General features: G+C 53.3%; 1 protein-coding gene across 12 annotated transcripts in view; it reads left to right on the plus strand.

Moving 5' to 3' along the window:
- Positions 1–27,987, plus strand: part of GRIK4 (glutamate ionotropic receptor kainate type subunit 4) — a 413,900-nt gene that overhangs the window by 14,182 nt on the left and 371,731 nt on the right. For 3 of the 12 annotated variants that reach the window (XM_070273799.1, XM_070273802.1, XM_070273809.1), the window contains exon 1: positions 7,373–7,588. The exons of the other annotated variants lie outside the window; for them this stretch is intronic. The gene's annotated coding sequence lies outside the window, so the exon portion shown is untranslated. Of the gene's footprint in view, positions 1–7,372; positions 7,589–27,987 lie in introns of those variants that run through there. 12 annotated transcript variants of the gene reach the window in all.

Genomic DNA, 27,987 nt, shown 5'->3' on the forward strand with positions numbered 1-27,987 from the left:
AGGGCAGACTGTTGTGCTCAGTGCAAACGCCCTGCAGCCCTTCTCGGTGAGAGCAGAGGAGCCAGTGTTTCTCCGGGCCAAGGAGGGAGGAGGAGCTGCTCTGCACCCTGCGAATCCCTCAGTCTCCCAGGGCCTGTGCAGGATTTGCATCTTCGTAGGGACCTCCCTGCTCATGGAGAAGCTGGGCGCAGCCTGCCTCGTCGTCCAGGGGCGGCTGGGAGCTGGGAGGAGGCTGGGGAGTCAGGAGCTTTTGTTGCCTTTGTTGTTTGGCTCAGCAAATCACCCTAAGTCCGACTCAGCCACCCTGACATGTGGCCGTGTCTAGTGGGAGAGAGGTGGCACGGTGTCTGCATTTACATGCAACTGGCGAAGCAGATAAAGCTTTATTGTTGTCCAGGGTTTCCAATCAGATGGGGAAAAAGGGGCCTGGGGGCACCACTCAGGGTCCTGGAGGGCGGACAGCTTCTCTACCAACTCAGCCTGCTCACCTCCTCTGGGAGGCCTGCCCTGGTTAACCCCTTCAGCTCTTGATGGTCCCAGCCCTCAGCAAGGACATATACACTGTGAACAGAATAAGCACATTAACAGGTTCTGGCTGTTTATGATTGTTTTTGTCTTAAGTCCATCTCCAATGTATTGGTCCTGTCACCTCTGTTGGGCTGGAGGCTGGCTGAAGGCAGAGACTATTGAGGACCCTTCCTCTGGGCCTCTCTTAGGGATTCCACCCATTTAGCAGGTGCCCATCTGCAGTGCTGACTCTAGTTTCCCAGTGTAGCTTTGACTGTCTTTGCCTCAGGACCTTTGCACATGCTGCTCACCCTGCTTGGAACTGGTTCCTCTAGCTCCTTCCTTCTCTTGCTTTGCTCCTGCTTATCCAGTCCTCTTGCAGGAAGCCTTCTTCTGCTGCCTCACCCAGCCTGAATGGGGCCCCTTCTGTGTGCTCCCACGGCCTCCTGCTCTCCTTCCCTGGGGAGCACTCCCACACTGCACTGTAACTGCCTGTTCACTGCTCTGCCTCCCACATTGGGCACTGGGCCCTGGGAAGCCAGGGACTGGACCCGGCTGTTGCATCTGCTTCTGTGCCCTGACTAACATGGAGCCCGGCACACGGGAGTGTCCTGCTGAATGTTTGTTGAAAGAAGCGGGCCGTTGAGCCCCAAAGAGAGAAGCAAGGCTCAGGGGGCCTTCTTGGGGAGCCCAGCTGCTGTGCCCACCTGCGTTGGAAAGATTGCCCTTAGCCCTGGCTCCCTCTACCTGAATCTGGGCCCCAACACAGCTGTTGGAGGCAGGCATCAGGAGCCCAGCCTGGGCACCGGGGACCATGTCTGTTTTGCTCCTCACTGGGTTCCTGACGTCTGCACACAGAGGCAGCGTCATACGGTCCCACAGATGTGCCTGGACATTCCAGTATGTAAGCCCCCTGTAGGGACGAGGGGCACCAGGAAAGGTGCTGCCCATCGTTCCTCCGTCTGTGGGACCAGGTGCAGGTGACCTCAGGTATATTATGACTCCTCGTAGAGAGAAACCCCCTTCCGCATCCTCCCGTGGCCACCGTCCCCACTATGTGCAAGTTTGCTTTTAGGGGCTTTCATATCTGGCTTGTGATTTAATCCCCCCAGCAACCCTGGGAGGTGGGTGTCATTGACCCATTGCACAGATGAGGAAACGCAAGTTGCGAGTGGTTACCCTGATATGCCTGCCCCATGTCACGCAGCTGGTGGGCAGGGAAGCTGGCATCTGGTCCCCTTTTTCTAGCATTAAAGCCCCACCATAGCTGCCCTTCCTTCCAGGCAGTTCCACGCCCTGCTTAGGAATCAGGGGGCCCCAAGTGTGAGTCGTCCGGACACCCTCCTGTCCTTGCTTGGCGCCCCAGAGTCCGTGACCTTGGAAGGGCCTGTGTCCCGGCCATAAAGTGCGGGTGGCGGGGAAGTCTGGCTTTGACAAATAGCCCTGTGGTCCCAGGATGTGCAGGGCTAATTCAAGTGCAAACAGTGTATTAGTATTTATTACTCATGCTCCACTGCTAATAAAATTTGAGTTTCAAAAATAATGGTGAGCAAATGAATTGGTCGATGGCCTGTGGGGAGAGGATGTAGGGAAGGCTATTTCATGGGGAGGAGTGACAGGGGGACTAAGCTAGTGCAGGTTCCCCATGGGGTGGGGGATGGGAGGGCTCATTACGGGGCGCAGCTCTCCACTCCCAGTCCGTCGGGTTGCGGAGATCGTTAATCTGCGTGTTCAAATGGATCAGAAAACACATTTACCAACAGTGACAGCCTCTACAGGCTGAGAAGGGGCCTGTTGGCTGGGTGAATAGCTCCCAAATATCTCTTTCAGTCATCTGTGTTCAAAAGCATGGTTTGGAAAGCCACTTCCTGCGAGGTCCCAGGCCTGTGGTCCGTGGATGCCTCCGTCTCTGACAGCTGAATTACAGAGCAGCTGGGTTCTGCCAGGCCCAGCCTGAGAACAGTCAAGGGACATGCCATCGGCCCCATGACGTCTGGGAATGTAGGCAGGGAGAGAGCGGGCCGGGTGTTGGGACTCGGAGCCCCATGGACCTTTGGGGTGAGGGGAGCTCTGATCCTGAGACCCCTCTCCCCCTCAGACGGCACCTCTGTCCCTGTGGTTCACTGGTCCTGCTTGTGTCTCTGGAGCATCACGGGCTGGAAAAAATATAATTTAAGAAAGATGAGGCCAGCCACTGTGTGACGTTAAGCATGTCGTTTGACCTCTTGGTGACAGTTTCCTCGTCTGTAAAAGGCCGGGAGGGAGGCAGGGCTGTGTGCGCAGAAGGTGTGGCAGCCCTTCCGCTGTTTGGAGACAGCACTCCTGCCTTCCTCGAGAAACTGCTTTGCTTAAAGCTGGGCTTTCGGAGGCTTAGAAAATGGGAGGGGACCTGGGATTTGTGTGTGTGGAGGTGGTAGCTGTGACATCTTTCAGAATGCACTCGTCAGGAACGATGGGACGAGACGAGAAATGGCGTTTCCCTCCCCTCCTCCTCCCCTGCCCTCCCTGTCCCCACCACAGGCACCTGCTCTGGAGCGCTGCCCACATTAGCGCTTAGACACCAAGAGTCACCAGCGCTAAGGACCAGACGCTCCACACACCGCTCTCCAGGTCTCACCCAACCTTGAGGTGGGCACCAGTATTGTCCCATTTTATTGGAGCGGGAAACTGAGGCCTGGAGCAGTAAGAGGCCCGCTCAAGGTCGTGGTTAGAACTGAGCTCTGCCTGGCTCCTTCAGCACCCTGCTGCCTCAAGGTTCTGGCCCAAGGCTGTCACACCAAGGTTGGGTCAGTGACCTGGGGGTGTCCCTGTGGAGTGGGTGCCACCCCTTTCTCTCTCTTTACTCCTAAATGGAGATCTCCCCCTGCCCCATCTCTGGGTGCTCTGAGCCTGAAGACGGACCTCAACGCACCTGGCAGGTATTCACCTTCGGAGCACCACAGACTGCAGGGAGCAGGACTTCCAAGGCTGAGTGGGGTCTGTGGCCACTCGGACCCCTGGGCTGCTGATGCGAGAATGATTGCGTGATGCTGATGGTGGCCTCCCTGAGTCCTTGCTTGCTCCTCCTCAGTTCCAGAAGTCACCTGGCCTCACTACCCTGAATGTCCTTTCTCCAGCCCAGGCCAAGCTCTCTGCACCCGCCCAGGCCCACCCTTCACCCCTGCGTCTTGTGGTCTGGCTGTCCCAGTGCCGTGGGGTCTGCCCTGGGTGTGGGCACAGTGGCCAGCAACTGCGGCTTAGCAGGGAATGTGCAAACCGCCGGGAGGCGTTGAACCCGTCTTCTCAGAGAGGGAAAGGGTATTGTTTAGATTGTTTTGTGTAAATTAGTAATATTGTAACTGTTAATTGAATGTCCATTGATTGCCTGTCAGGGTTTGATTTAGTCTGTCCTTCCCTTTGAGTCGACTGCTTAAATAGTTTGCCTGCTCTGCCCTTGTTTTTCTTCCTCTAATGTGGACCCTTCTCTGCACCCCCAACCTTCGTGTCATTTCGCTGGCTTCATAATGAGCATCTTTTGTTTTCCGGCTCCAGCTTTGGCCTCCCAGTAGCCGATAGTCCCTCCCATGGTGATTCCCGTGACTCAGTCCACGACCGGAGTTTTCCAAAGGATCTGGAGACCCAGGACAAAGACAGAGTCGGCCTGGAGCATTTCTTTTGGGGCTTTAGATGCTTTGAGATGTTAAGGGAGTGGGAAGGGCAGCGGCCTGGAGACCCACGGGATGAGGCCTGGTTTTGCTGTTTCATTCATCCTTTCATCCGTCCATTCATTCATTCGTGCAGTGAATATTTTTTTGGGCCCCAACTCTACACCAGGCCCTGTGTTCAGCACTCAGGGGACAGACTCCTGAGTTCAGCATTTTGTAGTGAAGACAGAGAAGTGAACAGATGATACCATGCAGCATGAGGTGCCAAGGTGGAGGCCGAGGCAGGCGGCCATGGGGACACAGAGAGGACGTTGAAATCAGACGTGGGCAGCAGGAGAGGCTTCCTGGAGGAGGAACAACACTTGCCATCCAGTTAGAGCTGCGTTTCAAAGGACCAGTAGGAGTTAGCCTGGCAAAGAAAAGGGCACGGGCATCCCAGGCAGAGGGTGCCGTGTGTGATGGCTGGGCTGGGGCCCCTTCCAGGGAGAGGTGGCCGAGAGGAAGGCTGGGGACTGTTTATAATTACAGTAGTGACAACATGCTGAGCACTCACTAAGCATTGGGCAGTGTCTAATTCCTTGCATTGTCTAGTTTAATCCTCATAACAACCCTACACACAGGTCCTATGAACATCTCCTTTCATCACAGAGACAGTGAGGCCCAGACCCCACATGTCCTTGGTGGAGGACCGGAGATAGGAACCCAGGCGTCTGACTCAGGGGTGCTGGCTTCTCCAGCCTCCTGCGACCTTGCAGCTCTTGTCTGGCCCAAGGATGTTACACCAAGGGTTGGGTTGGTGACCTTGGGATGTCCCTGCAGAGCCAGATTATGGAGGGTCTTCTGTGTGTACACTAAAATGTTTTAACTTTATCCTGAAAGCTACAGAGAGCCACTGAGAAGTTTTAAACGGAGGACCAGCTTGATCAGAGGTGTGTTTAGAAGTAATTGCTCTGGCTGCAGACTGGAGGATGGATGGGACTTGATCCAGACTAGGGGCACGGAGAGCAGCTACTGAGCATGGCAGTGACCCTGCACAAGGGCTGGGGGCTGGCTGAGGTGGGGCATCAGGCGCGGAGGGGCACGGGGGCTTGAGAGGCCGGAGGGGGTGGGCTCCCTGGGACACGTCAGGGTTGACTAGCTGTGGGGGGTGAAAGGCAAGTGTTAGATGATTCTCAGATTCTTTTTTTTTGTAACCAATGGTTATAAAAACTTATTTTTGTAAAGCACATGGATAAAGTCTCATCAAAAGCCGAATTATTACCTGTTACAGTTCCTCAATCAATAAAAATGTCTTTATTTATTATGTAAAGGCTGCACACTCACGTTCCCTGGAATGAGAAGGAACCTTTCTGGCTGCAACACGCTGATTCTGCTCGTTGACAAGAAGACTCAGACGTGGCCCGAATCTTACCCTCAAGACTATCGGTTGATAAACCATTGACTCCCTAGCATTGTTTAATAGCATGTTTTCCAAAACACAGAAAAGATGCATATTAAAACTAACAAAACATGGTTTTCTTTTAAAAAGCATTCCAGGACTTCATGCCCTCCAAATGTAGCTGCTAGAGTCATTGCTATGGAATTCCTAGTAGTCGTTACTCCATCCAGGCCAGAGATTTTTTTGTTTTTTTGTGTTTTTTCCCAGTTTTATTGAGATATACTTGACATACATTGTAAATATTGACATGCAGACAATGACTGTCATTGTCAGTTGACATACATTGACAACTTAAATGTATAAGTTGAAGGTGTATGGCAGAATGGTTTGACTTAGCTGTATTGTGAAATGTTTGCTGCAATAAGCTTAGTTAGCATCCATCAGCGCATATAGATACAATAAAAAGAAAAACAATTTCTTCCCTTGTGATGAGAATCAGGATTTCCTCTCTTAACCACTTTCCTCTGTACCATACAGCAGAGTTAGCTGTAGTTGTCATGATGTACTTACATCCTGAGCGCTTATTTGTCCTGTAACTCGAAGTTTGTACCTTTTGACCACCTTCCTCCAATTCCCCTCCCCCCACCCTTGCTTCTGGTAAGCACAAGTCTGATCTCTTTTTCTATGAGTTTTGTTTGTTTGTTTCTAGATTCCACATAAGTGAGATCACACAGTATTTGTCTCTGTCTGAGTTATTTCACTTAGCTTAATGCCCTCAAGGGGTCCATCCATGTTGTTGTAAATGTCAGGATTTCCTTCTTTTTTTACGGCTGAATAATATTCCATTGTGTACGTACCGCATTTTCTGTAACCATTCTTCTGTTGACGGGCAGCCTGGCTGGGGAGGACAGCAGAGGCCAGGAAGCACCCGGACCGGGCACAGGTTCCAGGGAGGGCTTCTCCTGCCTGAGGGAGACCTGAGCACGGGGAACGAGTGAGGGCACCTCTGCTGAGATGAGGAGGTGAGGATGACCAGCCATCCTGGTTGCCCAGGACTGAGAGGCTTCCTGGGATTCGGGACAAACCCGGGATGGTCCTGGGCAAACTGGGATGCTGGTCACCCTCGGAGAGTTGACTCCCGGTGGTGAGCTGGTCGGACTCTCTCTTGTGGGGAGCCCTGCTGTGTAGCGTCTGCTGATCCCATGGTGTGAATCCTCTCACCAGGGCCATTTTCAGCTACAAATGTGGTGCCACTCAACACAGAGCTGGGAAGAGGTGTCACAACCTAGTCTTGCGAGCTGGCCGGCCGCTCCTGCGCACACACACCGGGAGAGAGCCAGAGGGAAGGACCCGTGGGGCCAGAGGACCTTCCCCTTAAAGGGGCCAGAGGAGGAGGGAGGGCAGCCGAATGCTGATCTTTGCAGGGAGGGGGCATCGGGGGCATTGCCACTCTGTGGCCTTGACAGTCTCAAGGAAGGAAGAGACCGTCACTTTGGGGGTGTGAAGGGGTAGGTAGTGGGTGGAGGGGCTGGAGAAGGAGTTTGGAAAAGCCTATGGAAGGAAGGGGAGGGACAGACCAGGACCCCAAGGACTGCGGAGCAGCACTGAAGGACCCTGGCAGACGGTGGCACTGCTGGGTCATCATGCTGTGCTGACAGCCTTTAGAAGCTGGCGTGTGGGCGGGAAGAAGCTGGCCATTAGGGGTTTTGTAGGGCAGGGGTGACCAAAGGACAGGAGAGCGGGAGGGCTCAGGGTCACGGTCAGTGGGGAGATGGGCCGAGGATCTCAGACCAGTCAGGACAGTGCAGACGCTGCTTGAAGGGCGTGGAGTGGGCGGGCAGGCGCTGGGGCCTGGAGAGTGAGGGGGGGTGGGGGGAAAGATGGCGAGGGAGCTAGAGCAGGCGCTTCGGAAGCGCAGGAGCTGAGGGAGTGACAGGCTCTGTGGCAGTGATGAGAGCGGAGGGGAAGGTCCTGGCGTCGGTGCTGGGAAAGATGAAACAATGAGCAGGAGCCACCTGGCCCCGGAGGAGCCCGGTTTGACGTGAAGGCGAGGCCACAGGTGGGCAGTCAAACCTGCGTCTGGATCATGTGTCTGTGCTGTAGCTTGCTGTCCTAAGAGGGAGGATGAGGAAACCCTCTTACCGTGCAGGGATGGTCTAGGGTGTGGTGGGGCCGGCGGCACCCGATCGGGTCTGGGGAGGCAGGAGAGGCGTGTGGGGGAGCCCAGGAGGGAAGCTCCCCATCAGGCCTGGCCATGGATTTGGGAGCCTCTCCCCTCAGCCAGGCCCCTCCTTGTGGCTGCAGAACTGAAGGCCCAGTCCAGGAGGCCAGCGCTCGTCCGGGGACTGTCCAGCCTCCCCTGGGGAATGGGGCTCAGCGGTGAGGGTCCCCTCTGCTGCCTCATGCTGTGCTGTGTCTCTGCTCTCGGGTGTATTTTGGGGTGACCAGGAGAGTAGGACTCTTGGCTGATGCAGCTCTAGGCTAGTGATTTCTGGAGCCTGAGGTGGCAGGATGGTGGCCCGGAACTCACACAGACCGGGCTTGAATCCCAGCCCCATCGCTGAAACTCCCTGGGTCCTTGTCAGGATGTTAATGTCTCCAAGCCTCAGTTTTCTCATCTGTACAAGGGGGATGATAATTGCACTCGCCTTATGGACCTGTGAGGAGTAGATGAAATAATCCACATAAAGTGCTTTGTGCCCTGCCTGTGTGCACAGACGTCACTCACTTGTGTTAGACGCAATCTCCATGGACGCGGGTCAGTTCCAGCTGTGCCCTCAGGCGTTTGTCGTCTGCACCTGCCTCCTCAAATTAATGAGATGATCAAGGCTCCCCGTCACCACCGTCTCCACCGTCTGAAGCCTGCCTGAATAGTTAAAGGCACACCCTCCCTGCCATTCTGAGTGGCACCTTCTGGTGGCAACTGAGAATAAGTCTCAGTGTTCAGGGTCCAATGGTAAAACCTCCGTGCCCTGCCCCCACCCCTTCCCCTGCTTTCTTCATCCCCACAGCACCCACTACCTCCTAATGTGCTTGTGTTTTACTTGCTCGTTTTCTTTCCTGTCTGTCTCCCCTCACTAGAGTGTGAGCTCTTGTGCAGGCATTTCTGCATTTTGTTCACTGTGCATCCCCAGTGTCTAGAAGAGTGCCTGGTATACAGTAGGCATTAAATAAATATTTATGAAGTGAATGAATAAGTGAAGGCCCCACATAACCTGCAAACTTTATTTTTGCTATTATTTTGTCAGCTGCCTGGCTGTCACATCTCTGTTCCAGAACCTTCCAGTATTTATAAAGCCTGATCTAGCCAGCTTTGATGGAGCGTAGTATAAACAGCTTGCTATAGGACCAGAAGGGAAGGAACAAACCATTCTATCTGGGATGGGACTAGGACATGATTTGCAGAAAAGGCAACATTGAACTGGGCTTTGAAGGATGAATAGGAGTTTTCTGAGTGAGCCAGAGGAGAAAGGATATTCTGAGCAAAGCCAATAGCATGAACAGAGGCATAGTGATATGAAAGTGCGTGAAATGTTCAGAGAATGCTGAGTAATATTTAGAAGGAAAGAATGTGATGTGTGCTTGTGGGTTGGAGGAAATGAGGTGGAAAGCTTGGGATGGGTTCTTGCTGATGTGTGTAAACATGCCTAAGAAGAGGCAACCATGGTTGAGAGCCTCATTCTGGAGCCCGGCTGCAGGTTCCAGTCCCCACTCTACCGCTTAAAGCTGTGCGCTTCTGTTTGCTGTAAAGTGGAGATAACGATTGTCCTCGTCGCGTAGGACTGTAGTGAGGATTAAAATAAGTAAAATATATACAGCGCTTACTAGCTGAGCATAGTAAGTGATATAAAACGTTATTATTATAGCAGGACCTCGATGAATGCTGAATCTTTTAATGCACATTTTCATGCTTGTAGCTCACGTTTGCATTGTCACACGTGTTCATGCCTCGCTCACCCACGATGAGCAGTCCTTAAGGTAGGAGAGTGGCTATACCCCGTCTTCACTCCGTGGGTGTCATTTTTGGTTTTCGGTAGTGGACGTGAATGCGCGTGAACACAGTGTTAATGAGCTCGACTGGCTGCTCCTGACTTCCGGGCTGCGTTTGCACCGCAGGGGGCCAAAGCTGGGGATACATCGGAGACTGGGACAAACAAAGGTAACCATAAAGCCATGCTTAGAGAAGCCATGGAAGATTGTCGATGCGATTCTGGGAGTGTCGTGCTGAGAAGTTGTGGAGAGGGAGAGGGGAGCTAGAGGCCTGGAGAAAGGCAGATGGTTTCACAGAGAAGAAGAAGGTCGATTACAAATATTATAAGGCAGTAAGTGTTATGCCATCTTCCTGCAACGTTTGGAAAGAGAGCATGAAACGGATGGCTTTGGAGCTCCAGGGAAACAGGAGCTCATGAGGGCCGGCAGCAGTTCATGAAGAAGGCAGGTCCAACTTACCTCCTTTTCTTTTTTTTCCAAAGCTTAGTACGTCTAAGTATGTTAGACATGGATGTCTTCATGTCAGCGAGCCTTAAGCTACGTCTTGAGGGTGTCTTTAGGGATAAGATAAAAAGCTGCAAACGCCCTAAGATGCAGACAGATGGATTCATAACTGTGGATACAGTCGGACCCAGAGCATTGGTTAAAGATCAAGGTGGACCTAGCGAGAGGTCACATTTGTCTGTTTATTCATTCAGTTACTCATTTATTTGTGTGACACATATTAACCGAGCCCTTCCTGTATGTCTCTAGTGCTAAGGGCGTCATCCTTGAGCCCGTCCTGGTGGCATATTTATCGATGGCGTGGATGAGGAGAGAGAAGGCAGATTATCAGATTGACACGATACCAGGCTGGAAGAGAGGGGATGACATAATCAGTATGCAGAACGATCGATAGGCAGAACAATGGGCCCAAACCAACAAGATGGAATTAATCATGAGGAAATGAAAAGCCTTGCATGGGAGATCTTTAAAATAATCAATTACACAAACACAGGACGGGGAGCCCGACTTGGCCTCATTTGGGGCAGAGGACTTGGAGGTGGGACTGACTACCAGCTCCCGTGGCCCAGATGCAAGCTGAGGAAGGGACCAGGTGTTCAGCCGCAGGGCAGCTTCCCCACGTGCACCCCGACTAGAGCACGCTCGGTGGGGGGCGCACGGTGCCCAGTGCCAGCACCTCACTCTGAGGACCGTTGATAAAAACCGCAGGGCATCCAGGAGCGGGCTGGCGAGATGGCGCGGGGGCTGCAGGCAGGTGGGAGGGAAGACAGGGTGGCTGCTTCCGACATTTGAAAGTCTGCAGTGCGGCTAAAGGACAGAGAGCCTAACTTATTTGTGTCACTGTCCCTTACTCTTCGCCCCATCAGTGGACATGCAGGACGCCTCCTTTCCTCTTCCACAGTTCCATCCCCCTCTCCTTACCTGGTGAACAGATTCCTCAGGAATGAGAGGATGGAAAGCAGGAGGAAATCTGGGCTGTGGTCCAGGGGGAAGCTCCTAGCTGGAGATGTCTACGGGCTCCATAGGGCCCCACAGGGCCCCAGCCATACAGCAAGCTTCAAAATAAACAGTCACCGTCCTGAACAGGGGTGCCGCCTTGCTTTTTATTGGCATGAAGAGAAGGCGGATGAGTATGTACAAATGAGATCTCTGGGATCTCACTGGAGCAGAGGAGCAGCGTCTGTACTACCTGGGGGAGTCCCACCCGGACGCCCACGGGGAAGGAGGCAAAAGCAGATGCCTCCTGGAAGCTCTCCCTGAACCCCGAGGCAGAATGAATCACTCCTTCTCACTGGTCTCTGGAGCCACACCACCTCTATCAGCTTGCTTCTCGTGGTACGTGATGGATGGCCGCATGCAAGCTGTTCTCCCGCCACACCGTGGAGCTGCCTGCGCCTGTTTATAGCCTTGTCCTTGGCCCCGAGCCATGTACAAAGTAGGTGCTCAATAATGAATGAGCGAATCTGTTGCAGAACAAATATATGTCCTTCTGTGTATAGGTTGGAACACATCCTCTCTCGTTCTTAAAAAAAACCCACCTTGGAATGGGTTTCCTTGTTAATGGGATGGACCCAAGGTGGAGGGCAGGGATGCATATCTATATGTCACCCAGCAAGGAAAACCACAGAGCACGTTCGTGACTTATTGCCGAGGCCAATGTTTAAATAAAAACCTTGTCTTAATTATTTAGCCTTAATCAACAAAAATGTGTTTTGATGTCGCAGCTGCAGACTTTCATATGTCACACAGCCCTAGTGAGGGCAGAAGTCTTTAGAGATGAGGAAGCTTGGTATGCAACACCGCTCCCCGTCTCTGAGGCTCCACGCATCCCTGCGGAGGTGTGCCCGTCTCCGGGATGGCTCCGCTTTCCCAGCCAGGTTTGGCGGCAGGGCAGTAGGGAGGTGGCCTGTTTCCGGAGACGGTGTCTCCTCCTGGGAAGAAAGAATGGAGCACAGTAGTTGGTGACAGGCAGGTGCTTGTTCAGGGAAGTAGAAAATCTCCAGGTGACACCCCCACCCCGGCCCACCAGGCAGATGTCTGTCTGATTCCATCCCCGTGAGTCTGTGTTGTAACAGACCCACTCTCCCAGCACAAGCGCATCTAACCATTCCAGATCTTTGGGATTTAACATTCCAAGCAGATTTTCCTTTCCTTTCTCCCTGAGTTAGAATCAATTTTCACATGAGTAATGAAATTGTGTGTATCGCATTAGCCATTATCATTGGCTTCCAGGCCTCTTAGGGCCAGCTGGGCAGACTGCCTCGGGTCCCTTCTCCTCCTGAAGGGCAGAGATGGGCCAGGCGCTGGAGTTTGCTGCTTGTCTGGGATCTTTAAACTGGCAGCCCTTCTGGTCAACCACCTGGCTCACCCCAGAGAGGGAGGAAGTCAGGAGGAAGAAAGGGGTTGGGTTTCACCATCGGCAAGTCACTGCCATCCATTGACAAGTCAATCTACAGGACAGCCCTGTTGATGCCAGGCTAGGGGCTCAGGGCTCTGACTGTATCCCAGGATGGACTAGGGGTCTTCCCAAGGGAGGTGTCACAGAGAAGGCCAGTGTCCTCACTGGGCCAGAGGCTAGGCTAGAGGTTTCTCCTCTCCTCACTGTCTGGGCTGAGAAATTCTGTGCAAGGGAAGGAAGGGGGCGCTGACCACCTGTCCCAAAAGCTCCTTGGGTATTGCCAAGGCCAAGGCCACTTCCAGAGCAGGTGAAAGGTGCTTATCCAGGCTCTAGCTGGGATGGGGGCTCCCTGGGGTAGGAGGTACCACAGGGGACACTCTGCCTAGGAGGAGGCGCCCTCAGAGGGACCATCTCCCTGTGGGAGGAGAGTCTAGCCCCCTTGCTGGTACTGGGTGGCTTCTGGGGGCCTGTGGGACAGACCTGGGCCTTGTGTCCCCACTGTCCTGAAGGGGTTCTGAGTACAAGGGCTGGCAGATGGTAGAGCGGACCCCTGTGGATGAGCTGGGAGCATCTTTAACTAAGTGGTAATAATCCCCTGCATTTGTATCCACTTAATAACGGGTCACCCCAGGAAGCACTGTCGCAAACACGATCTCATTTGCTTCCCACAACAACACAACGGGAATAAGTACTCTTTGCCCCTCTTTGCAGATGGACTCCAAGTCCAGTGCTCTGCTGGGGATACACAGCTGCCCCTTGTGACCATCTGCTGAGAGGGAAGCTGGCCAGGGAGTTAATTGGAAGTGTTTGAGGTTCAACAAATCTTATTTGATCTGGAGCTTAATTTGAACTGCCATCAGCAAAGTTATTATCATTACCAACGTATTTAAAGTGGTTAAATATTTAAAGCTGTGGCAGCCTCCCCCAGCTGAACAGGGTCACCCCACACATAGCAAAGCACCTCCACTGGGGCCTGGCGGTGGGTTCTGCAAGGAGGGCGTGTGCTGGGCTGGTTTAGCGGGGCTCCCTGAGGGGCAGGAGGCAGCCGGGTAAGGGGAGCCAGCAGCTCCAATCTACTTGGCTTTCAAAGGCCTTCTCCCCAAAGGCAATTTTGAAATAATTGAGACACTGTGGGGCCGGGGTTGTGACTTGGTCACAGATAGAGAAACGTGACAGAAAGCGAAGGGTGGGGCGAATGGAAATGAGAATGGAGTGTTTCCTGGGCTGGGCTGGCCTGGGCTCCGCCAGCACCTGTGTCCATGGCTGCGAGAAAGGTGCTCACACCATAATTCCGGGTGTGTCAGAAGCTCTTCCAGGCCTCAGGGGTGGGGTCACCGACGGTCTCGCAGGCCTGGGCAGGTGGCTGAGAAAGAGCAGGGAGAAAGTGTACCCATGCTTTCAGGGAGGATTAATCCAAACCAGAGTGCAGGGTCTGAGCACGGGGCACGATCATCTACGAGGGTTCTCTCTGAGGATGCTCACCTCAGGGTCCGGGTGGGAGGCCTCCGGAGTTGTCTGCAGAGCTGTGAGTCCATGCATTCGAGGTGCGAGGCTGATAGTCCTCATCGGGTTCTTGGAGACGGCTATGGTCTCAAAGCTACAAAGAATCACCTGTTTGTCTGCTGGACATGGCCCTCCCCGACCTGCCGGCCTGTCTCCCCAGCACATTTTATCGCCTCCCCCGCAGCCCGGGTCCCAGCACAGGGTTTAGGCGCGGCTGCCTGATGGTGCTGTGTAGTTCAACTTTCAGGGCCTCTGGCAGTGCTGCTGTCTCTGTCTGTGTCTCCTTGTCCACCTGCCAAACTCCTATGCATCCTTCAAGACCCAGCTCAAGCCTCTGCTGACCCCTTCTCTCTGGGGAGAGCCGAGAGCCCCTTCTTTGAGCCAGCATCAACCCCTGGACCTCCAGGTTTCCTGGAGCGCCTGTCACTCAGTGTTGGAACTATTTACTCCTATGTCTCTTTCACCCATAAGACTTCTCGGGGTACTTCTTTGGGGCAGGGGCAGTCCTAGCATTTCTGAATGAGCCTTTGGAGTAAACGTTCACTTAAATGTGTTAAATTGGCCTGAATGAGCCCTTTCAACCAACAGGGCCACAACAGGTAGGTATCAAGAAAAATACCCTTTGTCATATTTTCTTGGGTTTAGAACAGGCTAAGTTTGAGTTCCCAGGGAGACAAGGAAGGGAGACGTCCTGTGGGTCATCAGCCCCCTGGTCCTAACGTAGGGGAGAGAGGTCAGGGCTGGACATGGAGGGTCAGGAATAATCCACAGAGATGTCATCATGGAAGGGGCTGTGAAGAGGACCCCGTAAGAACAGGGGGAGGAGGATGTACGCTTATTGAGCACCGCCAGGCTCCCAGGACAGTGCAGGCACGCGCCTGAGGTGTTGCAACGACCCTGCGCTGGAGGCTTGCTCTTCTCTCTAATTTGTGAGTGGGGAAACTGAGGCAGCAAGGTTGCACCTTTGTCTGAAGGCCACACAGCTAGTCAGTGGCAGGCTCAGAACTCGGCTGCAGGGGTCCCGGTGTGAGGCCAGGGTGCCGCCATCTCCCATGTTGAGGGAGTCATCACGGAACCTGGGAGGCTGGCACGGGCTGGGTGCGGGGCCGGGCCAGCTGCGTCTGCTCACACTCCTCGATCACGGCTGTGAGAAAAGGGCATGAGACGGCGCTGAAAGCGTGTAGTTGCACTGAGATGGAGCTCTGCTCACTCAAAGACACCTTATCGCTAGTCTTTAGAATGTTCTTTTGGCTGAAACTATATTAAATTAATTTAATTTATTTCCCTGAGATAATTTTTTTATTTTAAAATGATGATACATGCCCATCGAAGAGAGTTTAAAAATACAATGAGGCAAATGTAAGCGGGCGGAATGGATGCATCCATAATCCTCATCACGTATAGTAATATTATTAACAATGATCACTGACATTGCTGTGGAGTAAGCACTATTCTGAGGGCTTTTTGACACTATTATTATTAACCCTTTCCTATGTGTGAGGAAAACAGAGAGGTTAAGTAACATGGTGAAGGTCACACAGCCAGGAAATGGTGAGATTTTAATACACACAGTTTGACTATAGAGCTCTGGCTCTTAACTCCCTCTTTCTTGTGTGAACTAGCAATAGCAATGAATTTCGAAAGGGAAGCGTTGAAGCTGTTTATTGGGTTTTACCTATTCGCGACTCCAGAAATCTTGATTATTATTGTCAAGTAGGGACCAGCAGTTTCAGGAATCTTTAGATAACAACACCTAGAGGTTCTTTAACTCGGGTGTTATGAAGACAGAGAAAGTTATTGAGAACCACTGAGCTACATGCCATCACCAGAACGTCCCTCGTGCCTGTCGAGATGAGCTGGGGACAGACAGTGTCTTTCCCTCCTCAGCAAGCAGAGTGGCTCCAGGCTGGATTGCTTCACACGTCTCCCATGGGCTCTGCTTTGCCATCTGGTGTCCCCAGTGTGTCCTGGGTACCCTCGGTTTCGCCCCTTGGTGCCCCTGTGGCCAGTGACCTAGAGTCCTGGGTCTTGGTGGCTTGGTCCAGGAGCTGACCCTGAGGCACAGCGGTTCTGTTTTCCTAACGGGGTCCCTTGGGGCTGCGGCTCCCCGGGGAGCCCTGCGCGGAGGAGATGGGGGCCCTCACTGAACGCCACCCCCAGCATCGGCGTGGCCGTCCTGTGTCATGGGCTCATCCGGGTTGATGTGGGTTTGCTCGTGCATTTCTCGGGACTGCACCTCAAGAAAGATGGGCTGAAACCAGATGTGATCCAGAGGAGCCATCAGGGTGTTGTCCGAGGAGGCCGAGGGGGTGGGGAGCGGGGCGCCACGGTGGCCCCAGCAGTTGGGGATGCTTCTCTCTGGAATGGGAAGGACTTCTGTGGGAAGTGGCGCCTGTTTCCTGCCGGGCTGCGGGTGTCTGGCTTCCGCGCCTGCTGCTCCACCAGCCTGATTCCTTTTCCCAGGGGATCTGCTTGGAGGAAGGGGACTGCCGTCTGGATGGGAGTCCAGCGCCTTGAGCGGGGCTGGCACCGCGTGTCCCCATGGGAGTGCTGTCACACAGGCTGTAGAAGGTGAAGGAGGGAGGCCATGCCCGTGTGGTGCATGTGGGGGGCCTGGGACCTGCTCCTGCCCCGCCTCCACTGTTAACCTTGACCACTTTGGTGTGTCACCCTCCCTTCTGAGTCCCAGCTCTCCCCCCGCCTCCCCAAGACCCCTCCCCACTGTGTGGCTACTAGAAGTAAGGATGGAATTTTGGGGGGCTTCAGGCCTCCATGAACTGGGCGTGAAATGCAAATACAGGAAGACAATTCAGAATCTTGCTAGAGGAACCAAATACGACTTTGATCTCTCTAATCCCACCAAGTTCTGGGACGGGGCACAGCTTCAGAGCGGCGAGGTGGGGGTTGGCATTGCCTGACTGTCCAGCTTCAACCTCTGGCATGCAGAGCCCCAGGTGCCTCTCTGGCACCCTGTCCCTGGGGCTCTGGCAGCATCCCCTCGACATGCTCGGGTCTGGCGTGCCCCAGTCCCTTTGCATGGATAGTCCCATCTACTTAAAGCCCTTTCCGCACTCCCCTCCTCTCATCCTCAGGAGCCAGCTCCGTGGTCATCTCCTTTGTGAAGTCTCGCCTGGAAGCCTTTCCTAGAAACAGTCACCTCCTCTGGCCCCAGAGCAGACGGGCATGCCTCCACTGTGGCTCTTGGCAAATGGGCTCCTTTGTTTTGACGTCTCTCTTTGCATCTAGACTGTGAGCTCCCACAGGTCAGAGACCTTGCCTCGGGCATCTTTGCATGTCCAGCTCCTAGCACACAGTGACCTCAGTAGGTGGCTGGACGTCTGGAGGAACAGATAGATGAGTGAATAATGAGGTGGCGTGGGGCGGGGCTCGGTCAGAATCTGGTCAGAGGTGAGCAGATATCCACACAGGCTCCACACAGGCGTAAAGACTCACCGAGCTTTCAAGGTGGTAATCAGAGCAGGGGGGCAGGAGGTGTCGAGGGCCAGGGGGTTTGGGGCTAGTGAGACCCAGCTGGGAACACTTCCTCCTGTTTGCAGTTGTTCAGAGATGGTTTCTGTCCTGACATAAACACGGGGTTTTTCCACAGAAACATCTTACATGGGAAATCAGAAAATCTTTCTTAGGGAGAGACAAGAAATCACATGAGCTCATCATTACTATTTTTTAATTAAAAGACAGCAACTGCCTGGTATTTGGTAAATTCAGGCCCCTCCCCATGGGTCCACTAATGTGCTGAAATCTGGGTTTAATGTGCTAAATTTATTTTTTATAAGAATCTGTTAGTGAACTTGCTCGGTGGAGGGAGCCTTGTTAGAGCCTTAGGAAACTTCCCATTAGCAGGATAAATGTGCTGGGAGTGAGGGGATGTGCGGCCCCTGCTGCTGGGCGCCTGCCAGGGGGGCAGGGCCACTTGGCTTTATGTCAGAGGGACTCCTGCAGGTTGCTGTGGGAGCACATACTTGGGGGCTGTGAGGGTGCTGTCTGGGGGCTGCGGTCCACAGGAGGAAGGACCCTGGGGCAGTGCGTGCATGGGCATCCTGCTTGAAGTCTCTGTGTGAGTCCCTGGTGCCCGTAGGTGACTAAGCCTGATGGTAGCTCAGGCCTGCTGGCCTCCAAGGCCTACACTCTCTCCCCTCCCTGCCCGGCACCCAGGAGCTCCCTGAGCATGCCTTGTTGTAAGTGCTGGCTCTGGTCGGAGTGTAGAAGAGGACCCAGTCCATGGAAGTCCAGATGACGGGCCTTTAATTCTGACTGGGGCGGGGCAGTGGGTAAGGATGCACGGAGGACACGGGGTCAGAGCCTTGATATTGGGTAGGATGGCACGAGGTGGACACATGAGGCATGAAGGCAGGGGGATTCCAGGCAGAGGGAGCACCTGAGCGAAGGCATGGCAGTGTGGGGAAGACGGCTGGTCAGAGAAGGGCCGGGCTCATGCCTGGCGGGATGTCAGGCTTACAGGAGTGAGAGGACACCAGAGGTGAGCTGGTTCCAGAGCGCCTTGCTGGGGGGTTTGACTGTCTCGCCTAAGCAGTGCGTTCTGAGAGAGAGTGATGGGATCCTGCTGACGGCCCGGGAAGATCATCTGATGTCCGGTGCAGGACGGACAGGTGGAGAGGGGAGAGTCTGGCCACCCACTAGAGAGCATCAGAGCAACTGCCGGAGAGCAGAGGCTGGTCCTTGGGCCGCCCACTCCAGCCCCAGGACTCCTTTGAATGCATCAGCAAACTTTTTGGGAGGCCAGGCAGTTTGCGTGCAAACACAACCCCAAACTAACACTCTAGCCAGAGAAGCGCTGCATGTGAGAGCCGGAAAAGGCCCTAAGGCACTCTCTAGCCCCTTTGTGTTGCAGACAGGACCCCGAAGCCCCAAGAGGCTGATGATCATCAGAAGTGCGGGGAGAAGGGGCTCTCTTGCACAGGAGGTCACCTCGGCTCAGCGGCACGTGTCCCCCACGAGCACCTGTGACCATACACTGCCTGTCGGACATGCAGGGGTAGGGGCACAGCCCGAGACAGGCCTGGCACCTTACTTGGTAGACAGCCAGGCTTCCCTCTTCCCCACTTCATCATCCGTGCAGCTGCGGGACCGAGGGGCCCTGAGGATGCTCTGTTTCTGCGTTATTTCTTATCAGAAGAAACACGCCCCCACAGGGGTCCTGTTAGACGGTAGATGTGTTCAGACACAGTGTAACAATGAAGGAGGGAGACCTTGACACGTGTTTAAAGGCCCCTTTCCTTTAAAAGGACGAGGGGATGGAGAGAGGCGGGGAGAGGCCCAGTGAGCACCCCACCCCGAGCCTGGAGAGGTGACTGCAACAAAACGCTGCCTGGACAAGAGTGAGCAGAGGCCGAGGAGGTGGCTGGTGAGCAGCGGGTGGAGCTGCATGCAGAGGAGCAGCTGGGAGTGGCCGCCACTGCTGACATGAGGGAAGGCAAGGGAAATCTCTTAGTGACCAGAGCCACCCACTGACCTGCCAGGGCTCTGTGAGCCTACACAGCCCCTCTGTGGTGTTTAGGACAGGCTCCCTTGCATGCTGAGGTGTGGAGACGTGAGGTCTGCAATGACTTCAGCCATTTTGCTATCCAGAAATTAGTTTGTATCATTTAAGCCAGTTTGAGCTGGGTTTTCTGTCACTTGCAGTGGATTTGGTTCTAAGTGCAGTGAAAAGCCATTAAAGGATTTTGAGCTGAGGAGTGACATGATCTGATTTGCATCTTACAATGGTCACTCTGGCTGTGCGGGGAGAGTAGACTGTGTGGGGCCGGAGTGGAAGCGAGAGACCACTCCGGAGGCTGGCGCAGCCACTCAGGTGGGAGAAGAGTGGCTTAAACTCGGTGGTGGTAGCAGAGTGGGCGGGTGCCAACAGAGTCGTGGGACATTTTGGTGTGGAATCAACAAGACTGCTGAGGATGGACTGGGAGGAGCTGGGGCAATTGGAGGAGGACGGGGTGTTGGGTGATGCTGAACAGGAGCAGGGTTTGAGGTGTGGATGGGTTGGGGGGCTGGGAGTTCCCTTTTGAACAGGTTAAGTTTGAGATGCTGATTAGACCACGAAGGAGAGAGATCAAGTCAGCAGTTGGATTTCAGTCTGTTGCCCAGGCGAAAGGTCAAGGTTGGAGATATATATGTCATTTGGGAGTCATCAGTGGTTAAGAGGAAGGCAAAAGCAATATAGGGAGAAAATATAGATACTGAGGAGCCGAGGGCTGAGGACAGAGTCCTGGAGTGTGCCACTATTAGACTCAGAGGTGCAGAGGCCAGCAATGGAAATGCAGAGAGAGTGGCCAGAGAGAGGGAGGCCAGCCAGGTGTCACAGCATCGCAGGGAGGGACGAGCATCAGGAAGGGAAAAAGGAGGGAGGGGTCACTGTATCCAGTGGTGCCGAGGGGGACCACAAGAGAAGAATACACTGTGTCTATAGGATTTGGCAATGTTGCAGGCCCCCAGACTGGGGTGATTGAAGAATGAATGGGAGGAGAGGAATGGAGGAATGAGGGCTGAAAATTCTCTGAGGTGTGCTGTGAACAGGAGCAGATAAATGGAGCAGTGTGTGTCTGTGGGGGGGATGCAGGCTCAGTGAGGGCATTTTACTATTAAGAGATGGGAGATGGCAGAGCATGTGTGCACAGCAATGGGAATGATGTCGTATAGGGGGTAAATTGATAACGCAGGAGAGGGCATAGTTCCAGAATGAAGACCTTGAGAAAGTAAGGGATTGGGGTGCCAATGGTTTGGCCTCTTATGGGAGCAGGAACACTCCTCCCATAAATGGAGGGATGACAGAGGATACGAGAACAGAGAGGTCAGTCTGTCACTTGGTGGTGGGAAGTTAAGCAATCTGAGAGAGCCGGGGACAACCTCACCAGGATCCGTAGGAGGATTACAGGGCAATGCTGAGTGCCTGTTTGAAGCCTGTGGTTATAAAATTAATGCGCAAGTAGTCGACCTGGCTCTGTGGTTTTCTCCAGAAATGGTCAGTTGCTGAGGTGCAGGCGTGGAGAAGGTGGATAGTGGGCTTCAGGTGGTCTTGGGATTTAGCTGGGTGAGTAGAAGGAGCCAGGTGAGTAGAAGGAGGGACAAAGGGGCAAAGGAGTGGAGGTTATTTGCAGGGGAGAGATTATAACGAGCTATGATTATGCATATCCAAGAACTTCCTAGATAGAAAAGATGCCAGAAGTAAAGCTTTGGAATCATCAGCAAACAGGCAGTAGGTGAAGGGTTTAGACGAGATGGTCCAGGGAGCGCGTGGAGCCAGAAAGAAGAGGGCCAGTGATCAAACCCGGAGAGTCCACATTGAAGGGTGAGTGGAGGGGCCTTTTGGGAGCCTGAGGGGAGGAAACCCAGGAGAGGCGGTGCCATGGAAACCAAGCAGACGCAAGAGTAGGAGTGGCCAACCGAGTCACGTGCTCCCGAGAAGTCCTGGGAGGCTGGAGTTGTTCACTTGGAGGCCAGCGGTGAGGCGGTGAGGCGAGAGGTGATGGGGATGAGGTCGAGGGAGGAAGCAGAACAGTGAGTGGGTCAGAGGGGTTCACAGTGTCAGAGAGCGAGGGGACTTGACCCGGGTCTGGAGAAATGAGAAATCAGTTAATCTTCCAAGAGGCTGCAGGGAAAAGAAGTTATGACCTGAACTCCGGGCTGATATTTGCAACCAGAAAACAGCACGTGGCTTCCTCAGGGCCGGAAGCTGTGAGTGAGAGAACCCTCTGGGCCTAGGAGGGAAGGAGAAGTCAAAAGGGGACAGGGACCAGGCTGGGAGTGGGGCCTGTGGGACGGTTGAGTCTGAAGAAGGTGAGCAACTGGAAATTGCCTGCCCAGAGGTCACTCAGTCCCCGAGATTTCACACTCCCTGTGACGTGGGTTGTGCGCCCCCAGTGCCAGCAGAATGCAGGAGGGGCAGGAGGGAAGGACTGGGAAGGTCCAGGCCACGGTGTCAAGGTCAGGCTTTAAAGCCACTTTGGAGGGAGGTGAAGACGTGACTGGGCTGGATGTGGGACACTTAAGTTGAGGAGAACGTCACAGGTCCCCCTCTTCTAGTACCTGGAATAGCCCCATGCAATAGGCACCCGTAAGGCTCCACGAATGAAACAAAGGTGAATGAACATCTGATGTTAAAAAAACTTGGGTCGGGCCCCCTGGGACTAGCAAAAATGCGAGTTTTTAAGCCAGGATGTCACTGGCAGAGACAGTCTATGCTAAAGGGCCCTGGATAGTCAGTCGGCAGTGGGAATTCATTATGCTTTGCCACGAAAGCCTTTGCCAGCCTCACACGTCCTGCCGTCTCTCTTGGTGTCAGGGGGGTGGTTGGTGTCGGTGCTGGACCAGCCTCTCTCAGCCTCGTGGCCCCTGCGTGAGCTCCTGCCTCTGCTTAGGTGTGGCTTTTCTCCAGGTTTCTCTCCCAGCTCCCCAAACTGCTGCGCAGCATAAAGTCGAGGGGGTGGTCTGGCCTCCTCTCCCTTTCCAGTCTCCTGTGAGTGGCTCAGGATGCCCCCGTCCTCTTTCCCCCTCCTTTCAAATGAGGCAAGTTGGCTGCGCTTTGGGGTGTGGTGAGGACCCGGGATGTCCTCTGGGCCTTGCACCTTTGGGTCAAAGTGCAGACGTCCTGTGCTGTCTTCCCATCTTTACCACGACTTCATGCTTAACTCCTGCAAAAGGAGCCGTTAAGCTCCAGAAAGCCCGTGTCTTCCGTGGTTTTCACTGCCTGGGATTCGGAATGCAAAGCCCGGCTCGCGGCTTCCTGTTTATTCATTAGGTCTGGGAGCTCTCATTACTGGGTAGTGAACCAGAAGCCACAGTGAGGCAGGGGGCCGTATGAGAAGTGGAAACGCATCTCTGGAGCTGACACAGCAGTCATAGGTCTGGCTTTTGTTTCTCGAAGTCTCATTTGCATGGAAGTTGCTAAGAAGGCTTTAGACCTGATTTGCCCAGGCAACACTCACCGACACTCCCATCTTCCCTCGGTAGAATTCATGTGGGGGCTGAGGCTGCTGCCAGATGCACACAGCGGGCATCCTTCTCTCTCACGGTCCACCTGCCTTTCCTGACCTCCCCACTTCCAGGCGGTTTCTTATTTGGCAAATAGAATAGAGAAGCGTCCAGCGCCTGGGTGATGAGGTGGGAGGAGGGGCAGAGAGGTCTGTCCTCTGCCAGTGGCCCTTTCAATCTCTCGGGAAGGCTGTGAGTGGCCTCATGTCTGCAAGTTCCGTTTACCTCCATCCCCAAATGCTCTGTCATCATGAGAGGGCTTGGGGCTTCTTCCCACTGTCATCATTATCCGGGGCCCTGCCCACCGAGAATCATGGCCAGGCTGGGGCCGTTAGTCTCGGGGGCAACAGAAATTGGTTTGCCTTGGATTTGACGATTTAGGCAATGACAACGTTTGTACAGGTTCTTCCCCCTTACGCACAGGTCGTATTTCTAGTGGTATGTTTATAAATTGGCTGCTGGCTACTTGAAACCAGTCCCTCTAATAGAAGTATGTTTTCAGGTGGTGGTTAGGTTTGCATGCCAGCACACAAAGGGCTGTTTAACTTGGGCTAAAGTAAATTATCAGATGAAGGGGTGGGCCTAGGTCAAGGTTTTAATTGAAGAAGAGAAGGTAGGTGGGGAGTGGGGGTAATTCTGGGAGAAGGAAGGGTCATTGCCACTGGGTCCACATAACAATGCAGTCAGGCTGGGTTGTGCATGAATTCATTCATTCTTGATTCCTTTTTTTACCTCATACCACATACTCAATTCTTCAACATTCCTGTTTCTTCCGCCCTCAAAATATATCCCAAATCTAACCACTTTTCACCTTCTGCTAACTACTACCATCCTAGCCCCAACCGCCATCCTTTCTTCAACTCCCTGCTTCCCTTGTCCCCTGGCCCCCTCCACACAGTCTATTCTTCACATCACAGCCAGAGCAAACCTTTTAAAATGCAAGTCAGGTCCAGTCACTTCACAAGGATAACACCGGGTGCATCCCGGAGGCAGCACCCCGCTACCGACCCCCCCCCCCCCCCCCCACCCGGCTGATTCCACTCAGCTCCTGCCAGCTCCACAGAGAGGTGGATGCATGTTTCTCAGACACCTGTTTTCTTTCGGATCTACCTGATTTCCTTTCAGCCCGCCCATTCTCTCTAAGTCACCAGGTTCCAGCTGACTTCCCCAGCATCCTGGGATCATCTGCCTTTGGAACAGGCTTCACCCAGACCGTGTGCTTCAGGAGGACCAAAAAATTGCACCCTCCTCTCATCTGCTGCGTATACACACAAGAGGACATTTTCCCCCTTTTACTGTGCTCCATGGGTTATAATGACAGTAATTCACCTCCTCTCCTCGCCTTCGTTAATAACAGCAGTCATGTCCGGCCCCCTGTGTCAGTTTAGCTCAACTTTGCTCCCCATGCCTCTGATCCCTCATCATCAGTCACTCTCCGTGCTGTCTGTCCCGCCACCCTTCCCTAGGTCCCTCCCTTCCTGTGGGAGCTGACAGCCCCCTTGAGCTGACCCCATCCTGGCTGCCTCCTGCCTACAGAAGGAACCCCCCTCCAACTCCCGGGGCAAAGTTGGTCTGACTGAGGCTTAAGTCACCCTGACTCTCGGGCGGCCAGCTGCTTCTTGGAGCTGCTGGGTGACAGCATCCAGGGCCTCGGGGCTGACTATTTTTCTCTTGTGGCTCCATCAGTGTGTTTCTGAGCCATGGGCTATGACTGCAGAGGCCTCAGGGATTGGAAGGAGCCCGAGGAGGTCATTTTCCCCTCCCTGGCCTCCACCTTCCGACCGTCGGAGAAGGAACCCTCTTCCCTGCCCAGGGACTCTCAGGGGTCAGCGTGGCGTCCCGTCTCCCTCCCTGCGGCCTTCTCGCTGCGGGCTGCGGGGGCAGGGGGCAGAAAATGCTCCCTCCTGCTGGGGAAGCCACCTGCTCTGGTGCTGTGCTCCTGCCATCACCAGCTCTTCTCTTGACCACTTGTTTACAGTTTCCATCCTCTCTGCTGTCTGGGTGACAGGAGCACCCAGCCAAGACAATCTGAATTAATTTTGCAAGTAAAATTTCATCAGACGACCTATCAAGCGCTTCGCTAAATCAAGACATATTACATCTCGTGTGTGCCCTGAGCCCATTCATCATGTAAGTCAGCTCCTGAAATGCCAGCCAGGCTTAGGCCAAGAAGGAGGAGCGTTCTTGTCTGAAGTCAGAAGGGATCTTCCTTGTCCCCAGAGTTGCCACCTGAGAGGCCTCTGTCTGCTCTCTTGCTGGTGATAACATCAAGAAGGCATCATTGGTGGTACTCGGAGTCAGGGTCAGGTGGACCTGAAACAGAATCTCTGCTTTGACACTTACTAGCTGTGCAACTGTGAGCAGTGACTTAACCTCTCTGAACCTCAGTTTCCTTATGTGTAAAATGGAAGCGATGTCTCTTTTAGAGGGCTGTTATGAGGTTAAATGAGATAAGCCTACATGAAGTGTCTGTATTATAGTCAGTGCTCTATAAATGTTAGTTCTTTTTTCCCCATAGGAAGTAAGTTAAAAACCCCATGGGTGTTTTTGGTTCAGCCATGCTGATGCAGTGGCATTTGTACACCACATAAATACTAAAAAATTAAGAAGCTGGTAGATTATATATGAGTGACAGTGAAATGTCTTTAGTTGATGGAGGGGAGGGAGATGGGTTCAGGGGACACTTCAGGCTCACATAGAAGAAAATGGGTGGAAGTTCTGACCCTGCAGACATGGTGTGCGTTTCATAGGTTGTTCTCTCTCTCATGTCTTACTTTTTTTCTTGCTCTGGCTCATTACCTGTGTATGTTTTGTTTTAAAGAATTCTGAGATCCTTTATAGGGCCCCAGAATGGGGATGGGGATGGACCCTCATCTTTTTGTTTTGTTTTCTCTTCCTGTCCCCTTTCCAGGCAGCAACTAACTAGAGCCATTTCGGACCAGGCAAAGGGAGATGGAGAAGCCTCCTCTCTTATCTGCTGACGGCTTAGACTGGGACTCCTCCTGGAGAAGTCTGGGAGTGGTGACCCCTATGGGATAGCAAAGGCCCCTTTAGGCTGGGTGGTGGCAATTCTTCTCTAAGCTTGGCCTCCTGGGAGCTGCGGAGGTGAGTTCCTGGGCTCCCCAGGAGTGGCTCTGGATGGGGGCCAGGCTCCCTAGCTTCCCCACCTTCTGGGTCATGCAGGAATGAGGCCCGTGGGCACCAGCACCCTGTGATAGTCATTGCTGGTTGGGTGCTTTCCTGTGCTGGGCCCTGAGCAGAGAGGGCCGGACAGAATCCTGTCCACCAGGAGCTCCCAGTCCTGACTGGCTATGGCGCTTAATTACAGAATTAAGTACAGAAGAGTACTTGCTTCTTTAAGCACCAAAACTTTACAAAAATATTTTGGCCACTTTAATTAAATGTTTCCATCCAAATGGACATCTGAAAAGGATGACTAATGTGCACGCTTTCTTAAACAGTACATATATGCAGAACATGATTTCATCATTTTTTCATCGCTCAGGGTCATTTCACCACTACCCTGTGCACTAGTGAATGGATCTCCTTCCCAGAAGCCAGTGGGAGACTCCGTTTTCCCCCACGTCAAGCAGCCCAAGACTGCCAAACCCCTTGGCTTCTTTGTCCATGTGTAATGATTCTCTCCTCTCCCCTGCTTTATCAGTTGCCTCTTCTTCCTTTTGCCGGCCTGCCTGCCCCCCTCTCCCCCTCTCTGTTCTGCACTGCGTGTGAATACACTCTCCGCATCAGGCTTACAGTGGGCCCGAGAGGCCTCCCTTGTTTGTTCTGCGTCCTCTTTGTTTCCTCCTCTGTCTCAGCACAGTGGAGGCTGGCCCGGTGGTGGTACGTTCTGCTGTGTTGGTGCTGTGTTGTTTGCATATGTGCCCAGTTTTCCAAACAGATTTTCAGATCGAGGTAGACAAGGGACCTCCCCTCATATTTGTTATGCTGTCCCCACAGCAGTGTTCCGCGTCCAGCAAGGATCCACACACAGATACGCATGACATTTGCCAGTGAATCTACCTAATGAGATAGGGAACGAAATTGAACAGAGTGTAGCTGAACCACTAGGAAGAGAGCATTTCTGCTGTGTATACAAAAGAGACAGTGTGATGGTCAGAGTTAGTAAAATTGGGGTTCTAATTTCAGCTCCTCCATTTATTTTAATTTTTTAATTTTGCTTTTTTACTTTTATTTTTTTAAGATCAGCCTGAGCTAACATCTGTTGCCAATCTTCCTCTTTTTTTTCTTTTTCCCCAAAGCACCCCCGGTACATAGTTGTATATGATAGTTGTAGGTCCTTCACACCCTCCATTTACTAGTTGGGTGATCTTAGATTACTCTGTGCCTCAGTTTCCTCATCTAAAAAATGGGATCATTATAGTGGCTACCGCGTAGGGTTGTGAGGATTAATTGAGATCCTGGCTGTTAAAACTCCTTTGCACCATGCCTGGCACATATTGAGCACTGAGTGGTTTAATAACAGCAATAAAGAAGCTTTGATGTCCGATTTGGTGGAGGAGTGGTGGGGATGCTGTGAGCTTCGTGGGGGCTTTTCTAGGGGCTCTCCCACTCCGCCCGGGATTTCATCCTCCTCCTTCCCCCTTCCATGCCCCTGGGAAGATCTCTATTTGGCCTCAGCTCTAGATGGATATTAATGCAGAAATATTAGAGCTGGAGATTTCCTCAGCCTTTGAAAAACAGACATTTGGAAAATTAAATATTTCTGTCAAGTGTGCCATAAATCTTGGCTGTTTAGGAAGGTGAGAAATTAACATTGCAAGCCAGCTACGGACGGAACAAACCCTCCAGCCCCTGGGGTGTGGTCTCCAGGTAAGGGTGGGTGGACCAAGGGCTCCCAGCAGCTGCAGCTTCGGAGCAGGGACAGGAGCAGCCGTGGGCTACGGGCGCTCAGGAGAGGGGTGGTTGCTGCAGGTCGTCAGCTCCAGCTCAGCAGAATGAAGTTCAGAACGTTTCGATGGAGATTCCCCTCTTGTGTTCCACATCGGCATCAGGGCTGCCCTTGCTGGCCTTCCTGCCTTCCTCTCTCTTCTTTCCCT

The sequence above is a fragment of the Equus caballus genome, chromosome 7, assembly GCF_041296265.1.
Source record: "Equus caballus isolate H_3958 breed thoroughbred chromosome 7, TB-T2T, whole genome shotgun sequence".
NCBI lineage: Eukaryota > Metazoa > Chordata > Mammalia > Perissodactyla > Equidae > Equus > Equus caballus.